The 13,354-nt window shown below is 46.6% G+C and overlaps 1 non-coding gene across 1 annotated transcript; it reads left to right on the top strand.

Annotated features, from left to right (window-relative positions):
• The first annotated feature begins 281 nt into the window (after nucleotides 1–281).
• On the top strand, nucleotides 282–474 carry LOC134899745 (U2 spliceosomal RNA). Its single transcript, XR_010173361.1, has one exon. It is a non-coding gene; the product is annotated as a U2 spliceosomal RNA (small nuclear RNA).
• Nucleotides 475–13,354: the final 12,880 nt, after the last annotated feature.

Here is a 13,354-nt window from a genome sequence, read left to right as displayed (position 1 = left end):
AAAGGACTGTGTCAGTATGGTTCTCGACAAACTGTATTTTTGTTATATGTGGGATCAGAGGAAAGGAGATGGTTTAGATGATGTTGAAGGCATATCGAAATTGAAAAAATGGAAACATCTGGTGAAAATATAAACTTTCTATGTAATATGTAGGGATACGGTATTACCAGATCTTTGTACAATTTGGCTTTCATATATTAAAAAATAAAGAACAAAATGATGACATGCTTTAAGTTCATAGTTCTGAAGGGCAATATCGAGATATGACCAGCGTAATTTGAATTGAGCTTAAGCAAACCTAATGGTTTAAAAATAAATAAATCTGTTCTTATCAGTTTAATATCTGATACGCCCCCTATCTGTGGGCCATATATTAAATGGATTTTTAGAACAGGGAGATGGAAGAAGAGCTTGCTCTGTCCACTCCACGCATTGACCTGGTATTGCAGTACCTCCGTGACCGGTGCACCTTTCCTATTCTGTCTTCCAAAAATAGACTTTTGACTACTTCATTGCTTTTTCCTTGGGTTTGCATTTGCAAAGGTCTTGCAGCATTGCTAAACTCCTTGATTTTGGGGGATTTTGCAATAAGGCTTACACTGTTGCAAAATTGTATTCAAGCGTTGCTGTTCCTTGCAAAATGCTACAATGGATGAATAAAATTAATAAAAGCACCTGAAAACTACTGTGTGGAGTCTTGGTTTGTGTCTACTTCTTGTCTCCATTGAATTCCTTTCTGCTATCCAAGGCAAATGTAAACACTGGGGGGGCCATGTGGATGTGAGGCATACATAGGCCTAATTCCTGAATGCTAACTAAGTGCGAATGAACAAACATTCCCACTTCGAAATCAATTCCTAAATTCATAACTTACTATTATTATCATCCTGCAGTTTGACTTTTCGACCCTTTCTTGTTTGTAAAAAAAATTTTTGTAGCAGTGTCTGTCCACGCTGGCTGCAGGAGGTGTGGATGTTTGCTGTAGAGGTAGTAAAGGAACAACCTCTGATGTATGTATATGCAGCATCTATCTCCTGGTGTGTGTCTCCCTCAAGTGGATGTCAGCAAGCAAGCAAGCCAAGCAAATGAAGTCGATACAGCCAAGCTCATTGTGACATCATGTGTGTCGCATAATGATGACATCACAGAGGGTGAATTGAGATGACATCACAGAGCCCTCCCACTGTAGTGAAAAATTTAAATCTGCTAGGATGGACGGGCTTGTGGTAATAAACCGAATTTCAGGGAAAGGTTCAACGCAACCAGGGAACCTTCCATTGAAGAATGAATGTCCCACTGTTTAATTGATGAAGTGCATAGCATTGTGTAAGTGTGATAAGCACGGAGCCAGGGATGGGCGGCAGTCATCTGGTGGGTGTGGTTGTCGGAGGTGGGCCACATGCAAATGCTTGTGCATCATCCAGCCAGCCAGCAAGAGAGTAGAGAAAACTTACTGTCACGATCCGGGTATCTGGACGCCATTTCTTACCCATCAGATGCCTCCTAAGGCTGGCTCAGCGCTCCAGGACCGGATCCCATCTGTTATCCTAATGTTCACATTCCTGTATCCTCTCCTGTCTCTCTGAGACGCTGTCACAGTAACGCCTTATTACATCTGGCATGGCGTCTCCCGCGGCCTCCGCCGCCGTCCCTGAGCTTCTGCATGCAGAGTGTCAGAGTGGCGATTACGTCAGCCGCGGCCTCCGCTGTGTCCGCGTGGTTGGATGTGCACTTGTCAGCCTGGCGTCTCCTGTCTCCAGTGGCCGGCGCCGCCATTACTGTTTTCATTACCACATGGATTACAAACCAAACTTCCCTCCAAGTGTCTGCATGGGCGCAGCCATCTTGGATTCTGTCAGCTGATCATTTCCTCCAATCTGTTGTCAGTATTGTTAATCTGCATAATTGCCTAGCCAATCCCTTCCTTGCTGCAGGTATAAATACACTGTGCCTGAGCAAGGAAGGCGTCCGTGCTTTGGTTGTCAAACCTAGTTCCTGTTTGTCTCTCTCCTGTGATTGTCTTCCAGGTTCCAGCTCCTGTCTCAAGACTTCCACCATAGAGACCCGCACCAGCATTCCACCTGCGGTGTAGCCTGACTCTCCAATCCATTGTGGATTCATCTGTTTCCAGCTACAACATTACCTGCTTCCAGCTCAGCTTCCAGCAGAGTACAGCTTCCCTTAAAGGGCCGGTGTCCTTTCTACACTTTACCACTCTCCACCGGTATTATTATTTCTCCGCTCTCAAGTTCTACATTTCAGTTCATATTTCATCGCTCCCAAGTTCATTTATTATTTAACTGGTTCCAGCCAGTATCCACTCCGTGCTAACAACAGTCTGGTTCCAGCCAGTATCCACAGCAGCTGTTTTATCTTCAGCAACCCAGCTTTTCCTGGAACACCAGCTGGCACAATCCTGGGTTATCTCCATTGCTACAGTCGGGCCTGGTAAGGACTTTCCATCTAGAAGATCATAAGAACTATCTCACACTACCAGTGCCCTGTGGCTCCTGCCATCCTGTAGTACCCAGGAACTGTATTTATTCTTTGCTGACTTTTACGTTTTCTTTTACTGCTGCTGTGTTGCGGAGTTGTCATAATAAACATCATTGACTTTTATCCAAGTTGTCGTGGTCACGCCTTCGGGCAGTTATTATTTATGTTACTTACATGTCCAGGGGTCTGATACAACCTCCCAGGTTCCGGTACATCTCAGCCCCTACAACTGAGGCTGCCTCCTGTCAGCTCAGGCCCTCAGTTGTGACTGTAAGCACTGACCTAATGAATCCAGCCGGAGACCAGGATCAAGCGGCCAGGCCGATGCAAGAACTGGCAGCCCGACTAGAACATCAGGAGGCTGCACAGGGCCACATCATCCGCTGTCTCCAGGATCTCTCTACTCGGCTGGATGGGATTCAGACAACTCTCCGTGGATCAGGCGCGTCTGGTGCGTCAACCACAGTGACTCCAGCTATAACCCCACCCACCTTACCCATTTCTGCTCCACGTCTTCATCTTCCAACGCCAGCAAAATTTGACGGATCTCCAAGATTCTGCAGGGGATTTCTCAACCAGTGTGAGATTCAGTTTGAGCTACAACCTGGCAATTTTCCCAGTGACCGTACAAAAATTGCCTACATTATTTCTCTTCTCAGTGGCTCAGCCCTTGATTGGGCATCACCGTTATGGGAGAGGTCCGACACCCTGCTATCTTCCTACACTGCCTTCGTGTCAACATTCAGGCGCATCTTCGACGAGCCAGGCCGGGTAACCTCAGCTTCATCCGAGATTCTCCGTTTACGCCAGGGGTCACGTACTGTAGGACAATATCTGATACAGTTCCAGATCCTGGCGTCCGAACTGGCATGGAACGACGAGGCCCTGTATGCTGCATTCTGGCATGGCTTATCTGAGCGTATTAAAGATGAGTTAGCTACCAGAGACTTACCTTCTAAGTTAGATGAGCTAATCTCACTCTGCACGAAAGTTGATTTACGTTTCAGAGAGAGAGCAACTGAGCGTGGAAGATCATCTGCTCCAAAATCTTCTGCTCCTCCTCCTCGTCAACTGTCACCATCTAAAGATGAGCCCATGCAACTTGGCCGTTCCCGTTTAACTCCTGCTGAGCGCCGAAGACGTCTCTCCGAGTTTCTCTGTCTCTATTGTGCAGCTCCGTCTCACACCATTAATGCCTGTCCCAAACGTCCGGGAAACTCCAAATCCTAGCTCGCCAAGGAGAGGGCCGGCTAGGAGTAATGATCTCCTCTCCATCTTCTCAAGATTGTAATCTCCCAGTCTCGCTTCAAGTTGCTCAACGTTATCGGAACGTCATTGCCCTCCTTGATTCCGGAGCAGCTGGGAACTTTATTACCGAAGCCTATGTTAAACGGTGGTCCCTACCCACCGAGAGACTTCCTTCGTCCATTTCTTTAACTGCCGTGGATGGCAGCAAAATTTTTGATGCAGTTATTTCTTTAAGGACTCTACCAGTTCGTCTGAGAGTGGGAGTTCTTCATTCCGAACTTATTTCTTTTTTAGTGATTCCAAGAGCCACACATCCTGTGGTCCTGGGCCTTCCATGGCTCCGTCTTCACAATCCTACAATTGATTGGATGACTACGCAAATCCTGGCATGGGGTTCCTCCTGTGCTGAGACATGTTTGTTTAAAGTATTGCCTGTCTGTTCTTCCTCCCCCAGGTCGTCTGATGTTCCACCTCCTCCATATCAAGATTTCACGGATGTGTTCAGTAAAGCTTCTGCTGATATCCTTCCTCCTCATAGAGAATGGGACTGTCCGATTGATCTCGTTCCAGGGAAGGTTCCACCTCGAGGCCGAACTTATCCGTTGTCTCTGCCTGAGACGCATTCTATGGAGGAATATATTAAAGAGAACCTAGCAAAGGGGTTCATTCGACCTTCTTCTTCTCCAGCCGGCGCAGGCTTCTTTTTTGTAAAAAAGAAAGATGGTGGTCTGCGGCCGTGCATCGACTACAGAGGTTTGAACGACATTACCATCAAGAACCGTTATCCTTTACCCCTGATTACTGAGCTCTTTGACAGAGTTAGCGGAGCTACCATCTTTACAAAGCTGGACTTGCGAGGTGCATACAATCTCATCTGGATCCGTGAGGGTGACGAGTGGAAGACCGCCTTTAACACCCGTGACGGACATTATGAGTACCTCGTCATGCCCTTCGGATTGAGCAATGCTCCAGCTGTCTTCCAGCATTTCGTCAATGAGATCTTCAGAGACATTCTATACCGTCATGTCGTGGTCTATCTAGATGATATCCTCATTTTTGCCAACAATTTAGAGGAACATCGTTTTTGGGTAAAGGAGGTTCTGTCCCGTCTCCGTGTCAATCATCTCTATTGCAAATTAGAGAAATGCATCTTTGAAGTCAAGTCCATTCCGTTTCTAGGGTACATTGTGTCCGGTTCCGGACTAGAGATGGATCCTGAGAAACTACAAGCAATTCAGAATTGGCCGGTACCCTTAACCCTCAAAGGGGTCCAGAGGTTCTTAGGGTTCGCCAATTATTACCGAAAGTTTATACGAGACTTTTCCACCATTGTGGCGCCTATTACTGCTTTCACCAAGAAGGGTGCTAACCCGTCCAAGTGGTCTGAAGAAGCCATGCAAGCTTTTCATCTTTTAAAACAGAGGTTCATCTCTGCGCCTGTCCTGAAACAGCCTGACATCGACTCTCCTTTCATCCTAGAGGTGGATGCCTCCTCCGTTGGAGTAGGAGCGGTGTTATCTCAGAGGGCTAAAGATGGCCATTTACATCCTTGCAGTTTCTTCTCACGGAAGTTCTCCCCAGCGGAGCGCAACTATGCCATTGGCGACCAGGAGTTGCTAGCCATCAAGCTCGCTCTAGAGGAGTGGAGATATCTGTTGGAGGGAGCTTCTCATTCAATCACCATCCTTACAGACCACAAGAACCTTCTATATTTGAAAGGCGCACAATGTCTCAACCCTCGTCAGGCCAGATGGGCACTTTTCTTTTCCAGGTTCGACTTTAAACTCCAGTTCTGTCCGGGCTCTCAGAATCGCAAGGCCGATGCCCTTTCCCGCTCATGGGAGCAAGAAAATGAGTCAGAGTCTTCAGACAAGCATCCTATTATAAGTCCGTTGGCATTCTCCACGGTAGGGATGGACTCTACGCCCCCATCAGGGAAAAGTTTTGTGAAGCCGATGCTAAGGAAGAAGCTCATGCATTGGGCCCATGCTTCCCGTTTTGCCGGACATACAGGTATCCAAAAAACCCTGGAGTTTATCTCTAGGTCCTATTGGTGGCCAACTCTGAAAAAGGACGTCTTGGAGTTTATTGCATCTTGCCCAAAGTGTGCCCAACATAAAGTATCCTGCCAGTCGCCTGCGGGGCAACTGGTTCCACTATCCGTTCCCCGTCGACCATGGACCCACTTGTCGATGGATTTCATTACAGACTTACCCATGTGCAACAAGTTCAATACCATCTGGGTGGTAGTTGACCGGTTCACCAAGATGGCACACTTCATTCCTCTCACCGGTCTTCCGTCAGCTTCCAAGTTGGCTCAAGTATTCATACAAGAGATCTTCCGACTCCACGGTCTTCCTGAAGAAATTATCTCTGATCGAGGAGTTCAATTCACAGCCAAATTCTGGCGAAGTTTATGTCAAGTCCTCCAAGTCAAGCTAAAGTTTTCCACGGCTTACCATCCTCAGACCAATGGTCAAACCGAGAGGGTGAATCAGGACTTGGAGGCCTTCCTCCGCATCTATGTGTCCTCCTCTCAAGATGACTGGGTTCAATTACTTCCCTGGGCCGAGTTCTGTCATAACAACCAGTATCATTCTTCATCTGCTTCAACACCATTCTTCACTAACTTTGGATTCCACCCTAAAGTCCCTGAGTTCCAACCGCTTCCAGCAACTTCTGTTCCCGCAGTGGATATCACCTTGCATCAGTTTGCCAATATCTGGAAGAGCGTACGATCAGCTCTGCTCAAGGCATCGTTCAGGTACAAGAAGTTTGCGGATAAGAAGCGTCGAGCAGTTCCTGCTCTCAAGGTGGGTGATCGGGTATGGTTATCCACGAAGAATTTGAGGTTAAGAGTTCCCAGTATGAAGTTTGCACCTCGCTATATCGGTCCTTTCAAGATTGAACAAGTCATCAATCCTGTTGCTTACAGACTCCAGTTGCCTCCCTTCTTAAAAATACCCAGGACATTCCATGTTTCCCTGTTGAAACCGCTGATCTTGAATCGGTTTCATTCCTCACTTCCTCCAACTCCGAAAGTCCAAACTCAACGAGGCGTTGAGTATGAAGTGGCCAAGATCCTGGACTCACGTCACCGTTACGGTCAACTACAATATCTTATTGACTGGAAGGGTTATGGTCCTGAGGAACGTTCATGGACCAATGCTTCTGATGTCCATGCTCCTGCCTTGGTCCGGAGATTCCATTCCAAGTTTCCTCAAAAGCCAAAGAAGTGTCCTGGGGCCACTCCTAAAGGGGGGGGTGCTGTCACGATCCGGGTATCTGGACGCCATTTCTTACCCATCAGATGCCTCCTAAGGCTGGCTCAGCGCTCCAGGACCGGATCCCATCTGTTATCCTAATGTTCACATTCCTGTATCCTCTCCTGTCTCTCTGAGACGCTGTCACAGTAACGCCTTATTACATCTGGCATGGCGTCTCCCGCGGCCTCCGCCGCCGTCCCTGAGCTTCTGCATGCAGAGTGTCAGAGTGGCGATTACGTCAGCCGCGGCCTCCGCTGTGTCCGCGTGGTTGGATGTGCACTTGTCAGCCTGGCGTCTCCTGTCTCCAGTGGCCGGCGCCGCCATTACTGTTTTCATTACCACATGGATTACAAACCAAACTTCCCTCCAAGTGTCTGCATGGGCGCAGCCATCTTGGATTCTGTCAGCTGATCATTTCCTCCAATCTGTTGTCAGTATTGTTAATCTGCATAATTGCCTAGCCAATCCCTTCCTTGCTGCAGGTATAAATACACTGTGCCTGAGCAAGGAAGGCGTCAGTGCTTTGGTTGTCAAACCTAGTTCCTGTTTGTCTCTCTCCTGTGATTGTCTTCCAGGTTCCAGCTCCTGTCTCAAGACTTCCACCATAGAGACCCGCACCAGCATTCCACCTGCGGTGTAGCCTGACTCTCCAATACATTGTGGATTCATCTGTTTCCAGCTACAACATTACCTGCTTCCAGCTCAGCTTCCAGCAGAGTACAGCTTCCCTTAAAGGGCCGGTGTCCTTTCTACACTTTACCACTCTCCACCGGTATTATTATTTCTCCGCTCTCAAGTTCTACATTTCAGTTCATATTTCATCACTCCCAAGTTCATTTATTATTTAACTGGTTCCAGCCAGTATCCACTCCGTGCTAACAACAGTCTGGTTCCAGCCAGTATCCACAGCAGCTGTTTTATCTTCAGCAACCCAGCTTTTCCTGGAACACCAGCTGGCACAATCCTGGGTTATCTCCATTGCTACAGTCGGGCCTGGTAAGGACTTTCCATCTAGAAGATCATAAGAACTATCTCACACTACCAGTGCCCTGTGGCTCCTGCCATCCTGTAGTACCCAGGAACTGTATTTATTCTTTGCTGACTTTTACGTTTTCTTTTACTGCTGCTGTGTTGCGGAGTTGTCATAATAAACATCATTGACTTTTATCCAAGTTGTCGTGGTCACGCCTTCGGGCAGTTATTATTTATGTTACTTACATGTCCAGGGGTCTGATACAACCTCCCAGGTTCCGGTACATCTCAGCCCCTACAACTGAGGCTGCCTCCTGTCAGCTCAGGCCCTCAGTTGTGACACTTACGATGCAGGAGTGAGTGAGGGAATGTGGGAGGGTGTGCGCCTGCCTGCCTGTCAGTCAGGATGTCTCCTTCGTTGTCGCAACCACTGACAAAAGTCAAGTCAATCTACAGAGAGTATAGAGTAAACATGTGATGTGTGGGGGGGGGGGTCATTCTCCATGATGGGTTGAGGATCCTTTTTCAGCTGTGCACCTTCCTTGGCCCCTGTTCAGGTTATCGCTTCTCTGGCTTTTTGCTAAGACCAAGTGAGTGGTGGAGGTCTTGCCAGAAGGTTGGTGTGTGGGGGTCCTATTCCAGGGCCCCTAGCTGGAGAGGAGGAATCAGGACGCGTATTTTTCTGCAGTATGGCAGCTCAAGGGATCAAGAACACAATTCGGCTGGGGGGCGTTGCTTGACACAGCATGGTGTAGGCAACTTCTTGCCAGAGCTCCTGCTAATATCCTGATCTATCTCCTGTTTCCCTGGTGTTCTGTGGCTGAAAATTTCTGCAAGAGTGCAGTACCCCCCTCTGCTCCTGCAATGTGAATTTGAGGATCCTCTGTGCCAAGAGTCCTAACTTACTGGCTGGTGAAGTCTGTGACTGGATCCTGAGGCAGACTCTGCTCTCAGTGTGGCTGTTGCTCCTGCTGCAGCTCTGCCCTCACTCAGCTGCTGGGGCCAGTGTGCTCAGGGCTGGTGAGCTTGTATTATACACAGCACACATTCCACTGCCTGTCCCCTTCTCCCCTGGTGCGGATATTACTGAGCACATAGGATTACAGAGACAACACTCCCTGTGAATTTGGGACAGAGCTTTAACTATACCCGTAGTGCAGGGAAGAGCACTGTAAGCCTGGCTTACTCTCACCTCTAGAACACATTTGCTGGACTCGCACGCCTATGTTCTTTGGATGAGCCGAGCTCCTGTGTGTATAACTCTGCTCCCTTTCTACCAGTGGATCTTCCTCTTGCTCCTACAGTATATTGCTTCTTCCCCCTGAAGCCATGTTTAATCCTGTTCATACTTCTGAACATTCGGTCTCAATCATCCTGAAGGCTATCGCGGAATCCGAGCAAAGGGTTCTTAATATGTTTGGAGTAGAGACTGTTGCAGTATCTGGTTCTCCTGTGGGGTCCACCTGCCCGCCGGTGTTGCTACCCTCGGAATCTTTGGGGGAGCTTGTATCTGTGGGGTCTGCCGCTCCGCTACAGTCGATGCTTAATGCTGGAGGTTCCTCCGACGAACGCATTGTGAACAAAATGGGGGAGTTGCGGATTCTTCCTGCGCATATTCACCGTTATTTGCAGTGGGTGATGGCGCGTGGGATGTCGGTGACTGCCTCCGTCTCATCGTTGGTGACCGTATGGACCTCCATTGCAATTTTCTTTGAGGGTCCGCAGTGTGACCTCCTTGATAATGGGGGAGAACGGTATTGTATCATTTCGCAGTTAATTGTGATGTTTGGGAGAGGGATGGTTCTCCATTCTACATTTACCGTGGAACTGTGGCCTATCCTCTTATCTATCTGGCTAATGCTGTGCGGGATGGTTGCTGGCTCCACTACCTTCCTGACTACTGTTCGTGTACCGCTAAATGACTTGATTCCAGAGTGGGCTTATCCTCCGGACTGATTTTTTTTCTTTCCAAGTCTGTATAATACCTCACTGGTAACCGGGTCCTTGGCTGTGTTCTATTTTATTGTTGATACTTTCTTAAATACTATGTTCTATTCTGTTTTTTGTATGTCTTACCATTGATATAATTTCGTTATTTGATGGTTCTAAGATACGTTTTATTTGACCATCGCTTATTTAAGGGTTACATATCTCTATATACTGTTGTTCCTGTAGGGTGCTACCAGCATTATTCCTTATATTTCCGGGTCGGTTATCATATCTCCATATTTGCATTTTCATTTTTTATTTTTTATTCTCATATGAGGGAGATCTACTCTATTTACTGTTCGGCCATATTTCTTCTTTTTTTTTTAATTTGCCCCAGTCACTTATTATTTTATTTATCCTGGTATTAGGGAAGGGAGGGAGGGGGGTGTTAGACAGTTAGGTCACGTAGTTTAATGGGAGGCGGGGGGGTTGGGGATCCAGGTATACCTAGGTTGGGGATAGGCTATACAGGGTGGGGGGTTTTGAGGTGGTTTGTTTTGGGGGGTTTTGTTTTTTGTTCTGTATTGTAGGGATTTTTGTTTTATCTCTAGGAGCAGCAGAGGTCTTAGGATTTTAATTATTTATCTTTTTTTTCTCTGTATACTCAGGCAGGTGTTTTATCTATAGTTTGCAGTGCCAATACTTTTGTATTTTTCTACGCCTCATGGGTCAGTCTTTTTTTAAATTTTATTTTATCATTTTATCCTCAATGTGTGAGCTCACATGGCGCCTGTGGGCTCTTACTCTTACTGCTTATTGCTATAATGTGGGGCGTATTGTATATCCTGTACTATTAGACATGTACTGCAGTTGTATTCTGTGTCTCCTGTCTGACCGTACTTCTGATTGCATCCTGCATACTTTACTATACCTGCCGGTATTGTTTGTTTTATATGTATACTTTTTTTTTTTCATATTATTCTTTTTGGGATGTTCATTTAAAACTTTCAATAAAAAATACGCAATTTTAAGAACACAATTCGGCTGGAGATGAATGCAGATTTGAGAGATGCTATTCGTCTGAAAGAAATTGCGGTGGATCTTTTGGAAGGAGTAATTGGAGTGGACATCAAGGGTGAGATCTTTTGTATACAGGACTTTCCTATACATGGCTTATATGATGTCTCTTTCCATAATTATGGGCACTGTTTAAAAGTTTTCCAAAAACTAAAGGAAAAAGAAGGAATGCAGGATTTGGAAGGGATCAAGGTTACTCCATTATTCTCATACCAGGAGATTCCAGTGACCATGTATCTTTACAACACCTTTCAAGAAATTTACCATATTGAGCGGTTCTTCCACAGGTACTGTTCTCATGTCAGGGGGGTATACAGACTGACTGATATTGTTGGTGTATTCAATGGCAAGGTCAAATTTTGGGGGAATCATGCACCCTGCTGCTACTTTTACAGTGGATGGGAACATAGGCTTCCTATATTATCTGGAGCAACCCCTTTATTGTAGGAAATGTTTTGAGTATGGCCACAAAAAGGAGGAGTGTAATAGTGTTTTCATGCTGCAGGAATTGCAAGAAAGAGGGGCATTATGCAGGGGACTGTCCTGAGCCCAGAACCTGTGCGGGCTAACGGGTCACACCTGCAGAAAGTGTCCGGGGTCTGCTGAGTATCAGGAGCAGTATGGGGCACAGAAGAGTGATGTGTCTGCGGTAGCCCTGAAGCTTGCAGAAGCGCCAGGTGCACAGGAACACTGTGATTGAGCGCAGGACCGGAGCATGGAGGTAATTTCGCACGTGCTGAGTCAGCCGCAGGTGTCTGTGCGGGCATCGCTAATTGGAAGCCCGCCGGTGGCTGTGTGTGCAGCAGGTGGGAGCGCTGAGAGTCAGTGTGTGAGCGCAGTGTCTGTTCAGCGCAGCACTGTGAGTAGAAGCCCTGTTGTGAACATCATTCGAGAGGAGGACACTGGTAGCAGCTCTGGCAGCCTGACGCCGGGTAGCAGGGTGCTGATGATTGCCAGCCCTGAGATAATGTCAGAATCGGCATCTGAAGCCTTTGAATGGAACAGAGAGAACCTGTAAGATGACTATGAGGCTTCCCAGCTGGTGCGTAAAAGTGGGAAACAGGAGGGTGCAGGTACCTGTAAGAAGCCACGTATTGCAGGTGCTGAGTCTGAGCACTAGCTCTATGCGGTCCCCCCTAGACAGAATCTAAGTGCCGTTTTTTTAGGAGGAGGAGGCGACAAAGAGTCAATGGAGGTATCCCAATCTGGTGGACCTGGATGAGGGGGGACTTTAAGATTCCGAACTAGTTATGCCACATGGTTCCTATCCTTCGGCCAGCCATACATTGGTTATAGGTTCTTCATATTCCAGACCCATTAAGAATGTGGCTAGGAGGACTGTGGTTCTGGATGAATTATGGTCTTATGGGGGTGATATTATTTGTGAACAGGAGGGTGGTTTTGAGGGGTCAATGAAGAAAAAAAGAGGGTAATTTTGAGAATTGCGTATGGTCTGGGTATAGTGTAACAAAAATTATGGGTTGGGTATACTTATTTGGGATAGGGAGGTGGTGGTGGAAAAGGTTATTGAAATTGAAGTGGGGAGCTGTATTATGTTAATAAATTGCTATAAAGGATGGAGGTTCAGAAATATGAATATTTATGCCCCAGTAGATAAAAATGACAGGAAAGAGTTGTTTGAGAAGGTTAAGTTGTTTATACCAGGAAGAATTCCTCTTGTTTTAGTTGATTTTAATTGTGTCATTAATAAGGGAATTGGTTTTGGGGTAGGGGTCAGTCAGAGTGACATTACTGGGAATTTGTTAAAGCAAATTATTGATGATTTTGTGTTAAGTGATGTTGTGGATGTGTGTAAAATAAGGCCGCCATCAGTGAGGTATTGGGCGGATAGTGGGGGGTCTGCTTCCAGGCTGGATTATGTTTTTATTTCTAAGGGTTTGAGTGGGTATAAGCAGAGAAGAGTTGGGTTTTCAGACCAGGAATATGTAGCGTTTGTTGTGGAAGGAAAGTCGGATGTGAGGTATGGGTGTGGGGTGTGGAAGTTGAATAGTAGTTTGATGGAAGAAGAATAAGTGAAAAGAGCGTTTAAGAGTATGTATGTGAGGTGTGTATGTAGGAAGAGTGAGTTTGAGAATATATTATGTTGGTGGGGTTGGGTGAAAGAGAGAGTGAAAGTATTTTTCAAGAGATGGGGATGTAGATTGGCTCAGAAGAGAAGGAGGGTGTATGAGGATGTTAATAAGAGGTTGCAATATTTGTATCGTATGAGGGATTTGGGTGTGGAAGTGTGTGATGAGATTAGGCATGAAAGAGAAGTTATGAAGAAATATATGTATGCAAAAGGAAGAGTGTTTTTAGAGCTAAGGTAGAAAGGATGGAAAAGGATGAGACGTGTTTGAGGTTTT

The sequence above is a fragment of the Pseudophryne corroboree genome, chromosome 3, assembly GCF_028390025.1.
Source record: "Pseudophryne corroboree isolate aPseCor3 chromosome 3, aPseCor3.hap2, whole genome shotgun sequence".
Lineage (NCBI taxonomy): Eukaryota > Metazoa > Chordata > Amphibia > Anura > Myobatrachidae > Pseudophryne > Pseudophryne corroboree.
The sequence above is the reverse complement of the archived record's forward strand: the minus strand, read 5'-3'. Positions and strand labels throughout refer to the sequence as shown.